The sequence below is a fragment of the Micromys minutus genome, assembly GCF_963924665.1.
Source record: "Micromys minutus genome assembly, chromosome: 1".
Lineage (NCBI taxonomy): Eukaryota > Metazoa > Chordata > Mammalia > Rodentia > Muridae > Micromys > Micromys minutus.
The window spans coordinates 48,031,772-48,035,991 of NC_137969.1; the positions used below are offsets into that span (position 1 = coordinate 48,031,772).

At 40.5% G+C, this 4,220-nt stretch overlaps 1 pseudogene across 1 annotated transcript; it reads right to left on the reverse strand.

Annotated features, from left to right (window-relative positions):
• Window positions 1–2,597: 2,597 nt before the first annotated feature.
• LOC308433309 (tubulin alpha-1B chain-like) lies at window positions 2,598–3,894 on the reverse strand (annotated as a pseudogene). The gene has a single exon. The product of its transcript is annotated as a tubulin alpha-1B chain-like (transcript).
• Window positions 3,895–4,220: the final 326 nt, after the last annotated feature.

Below are 4,220 nucleotides of genomic sequence, written 5' to 3' on the forward strand. Positions count from 1 at the left end.
TAGGATATGCTACTATTCAGAGCTCCAATACAGCCTGTTGGACTCAAATAATACTAGACATATTTGATTTTTGTAAAAAACAGAAAAAAACACACAAGGAGCCTCTGCATAGACCACCCAAGGGGGTATTTAAAAAGAATTTCCAATCTATTCATGATCTGTAATTCCCAGCCCCCAAAGTTTCCATGTTATAGCAGAATACCTAGGGACTCCATATGTTAGGGGAACACAGCAGAGCCAAAATGAGCTGAAAGAAGAATGCATTAGATTCAAACACAGATGAAACGGTACCCACGGAGCCTCTGTTTCATTGTCTCTACCTGGGATTCTGGAACAACGCAGTCATCCCATCCCCATTCAAGTGTGACATTTCTTTTGAATATGACAGTGGCAGCGACCTTGTCATTAACTGATGCTATGAGCAACATTTCAGCTTTCATAATTCAGTTAATTTTCAAGCCACCGGTTCATTGAACCCCCAGTATAATTTTCATATAATTAAACTACGTATACACAGTTTCACCCACACAGAACATTATCAACAGTGACAAATAGCAGAGAGAGAAAAACAAAGCTGAAAACTCAAAAAAAAAAACTATAAGCAAGAATCAAGTCTATTTTTTCAATTTTTTTTAATATCATAACACACAAGGATGGGTAATGAGAAAAGTCAGCTGGGGCTGGTAAGGGTGGGCAGGTGGAAGAACTCAGCTTTTTATTCTCTTAGGTTTAAGTACACTAGGGCAAAAGGCACTCAGTGCCATCTATTCATGGACCAAGCACATGTTCTGCATACACAAGAAGGTCATAGCATCATAGAAAAGACTTGGGAAATCATTTAGCTTAAAAATAGCAAGCATCGCTGTGGAACTTCCTTAAACTGTACTTTATGTTTCTGGGTGTTTTTCCTGCATGCATGTATGTGCCCCATGTATATGCCTACAGAGGCAGCCAAGAGTGTTGGACCCCTGAGTTACAGACAACTGTGAGCCATCATGGGATAATACAAACTCAATGTGGGTCCTTGGAAGAGCGCTTAACCACTGAGACACCTCTCCATCCCTCTCCTATGAGGTCTTTTAATTTTAGCAAAAGATACTTAAATATGTAACTAAAATCGATATAATAAATTTTAATTTTAAGTTAATATACTTGGGCTTTTAATTTAAAGTTAGCATATATCATGCCACATTTTAATATAGAATTATCATACATTTGTGTTATTGTATGTTCTTATTCATTCTTGTTCCTCACTCTCCTCTCCTATGGCCCCTTCTACACTCTTGCTGCTACACTCTTCTCTCCTCGTAGTATTTTAGAAGCAAATTGCAATTTTGCTTATAATTGATGATGGAACAGTCAGCATGGCAGAAAATATGTAGGTTTACTAATGAAGTATCCTGGATGCTTGAGATCCAGTCAATATGGATGTTGAATGCTTTGAACCTTTTTAAAAATAATATTTTCATGCAGGATATCTTGGAAATGTCATTTCTTTAATATAGATAGGTTCTTTTCTATTTTTCCCATTGACTGTCACATCACTATGTGTCTTTCTGCTTTTGACCTAGTTTAAATAAATACTGCAAATGCAGGAAATTGTAGTAACTGCTGGTGAGTTTCAAATCATTAGCTTTATGCTGAAACTCTGTTTTCCCCCAAAATATTCATGAATCTTCGGGAATTGAGAGGCAGGTACAGTAAGTAAACTTCCGTTTTTAAAGCTCCCTAGTGACTCTGAGGAGACAGAGACCAGAAGAAAGTGGCTGAGGAGTCAAAAACCGTGTTTCAAATGTCTCACTCTCTTTCCACTCTAGCTTGTAAACAATATGAAGAGAAGCTGAGCTGGATTTCCACAGTAAGTCACTTAAAACTTCATCATTTATTGGAACCTTCTTGAAGCTATGGAAGCAGCTATAGGCAACTTAACCTTATAAATTCATTCATTGTATTTGAGATAATCAAATGCACAGAGTAAAAGAGAAACATAGATGGCTCTGACCTTAATTTAAAACACTGGAAGTTAGTAACAACAAATTAATGGATTACAAATACTTGACAACTTGTCAATATTATTACCTTTCCTCAAATTTCAAGTGAGATTTTTTTACACTATATTTCTCCAAACATTTCTTTTCTTCTAAACCAATAATAAACATCAATAATTGCTATGCAAAGGCTTTTAAACTTCTTGCAGTGGCATCTGTCATTTCTTGGTGTCCCTTCTTTAGGTAATCTACTCGTTTTCAGGGAATGTTTATGCCTTTATCTACATGGGTTCACCTATGTTTTTCTCTAACAGCCACAGACTTCCAGGTATTGCATTAAGGCCTGTGATCCATGTCAAGTCAGGGTTGTTTATTTGTTTGTTTGGGTTTTGGGGTTTTTTTCTGTTATCTGATTAAAAATGAGAATTTGATTTTTTTTTTTCATTTCTTCTCTTAAAGCATTTCCTTTGACATATCATAGAAAAGTTGGAGGTACACCCAGAGAACACATGATTACATAATGGACACAAAACAGAAGCATCAATGCCTGCAGATAATGCTAGAGCTGTATCTTTGAGTCTGACATGATATAGGGGATGGAGGAATGAATTAGTATTCCTTTCCTTCTTTCTCACCCTGGCCTTCCACAGAATCCTCACCAACCTCCACATAATTCTTCTCCAGGGCAGCCATGTCCTCAGGGGCCTCAGAGAACTCCCCCTCCTCCATGCCCTCACCCACATACCAGTGCACAAAGGCACTCTTGGCATACATCAAATCAAATTTTTGATCTAGGCGAGCCCAGGCCTCAGCAATGGCTGTGGTGTTACTCAGTATACACACAGCTCTCTGAACCATGACCAGGTTACCACCAGGTACCACAGTGGGAGACTGGTAATAAATGCCAACCTTCAAGCCAGTGGGACACCAGTCCACAAACTGGATGCCGTGCTAGGTCTTGATGGTAGCAATGGCAGCATTGACATCTTTGGGGACCACATCACCACAGTACAACAGGCAGCAAGCCATGTATTTACCATGGTGAGGATCACATTCCACCATCTGGTTGGCTGGTTCAGAGCAGGTATTGGTGATCTCTGCTACAGAAAGCTGCTCGTGGTAGGCTTTCTCAGCAGAGCTGACAGGGACATAAGTGGTCAGAAGGAAGTGGATGAGAGGGTAGGGCAACAGGTTGGTCTGGAATTCTGTCAGATCAACATTCAGGACCCCATCAAATCTGAGGAAAGCAGTGATGGAAGATACAATCTGGCTAATAAGGCGGTTAAGGTTAGTGTAGATTGAGCTCTCAGTGTCAAAGTTTCTTATTGTCTACCATGAAGGCACAATCAGAGTGCTTCAGGGTGGTGTGGATGGTGAGGGTGGAATTGTAGGGCTCAACCGCAGCAATGGAAACCTGGGGGGGGTGGTAAATGGGGAAATCCAGCTTGGACTTCTTTCCATAATTAACAGAGAGCTGCTCCATCAGCAGGGAGATGAACCCAGAGCCAGTTCTACCACCAAAACTGTGGAAAACCAAGAAGCCCTGGAGACCTGTGCACTGGTCAGCCAGCTTGTGAATTCTGTCCAAGACAAGGTAAGAGATTTCCTTGCCAATGATGTAGTGTGGGCATAGTTATTGGCAGCATCTTCCTTTCCTGTAATGAGCTGCTCAGGGTGGAAGAGCTGATGGTAGGTGCCAGTGTGAAGTTAATAACTGTAGGTTCCACTGACCAGGGCACATGCTTGCCTGCACCTGTCTCATTGAAGAAGGTCCTCCATTGATGGTCTTGTCATTTGGCATCTGGCCATCAGACTGGGTGCCATGCTCCAGGCAGTAGAGCTCCCAGCAGGCATTGCTGATCTGGACATGAGCCTGGCCAACATAGATGGAGATGCACTCACACATAATAGTTATGGGTTAGAAGGTGGGGTGATAGAAGCACACACCAGGTCCTGGTTACCGTTCCCGACAACTAAGAGTCAAGGTAAGTGCAATGAGCTGATTATTTTTTTTTAACATATCAATATCCAGTTTTCCTATACCACTTGTCAACAAAGCTAAATTTTCTCCAATTTTTTTTTTTGTCCTTTGTCAAAAGTCAGAGACTAATGTAGTTCCTTGGCTTATATGTCACTTTCTGTGCATTCAGCATGATGCTTTTTATTACTATGGCTCTGTATTGTAATTTGATATCAGGTATTATAATACCCCTGGGATTTCTCTTTATTTGC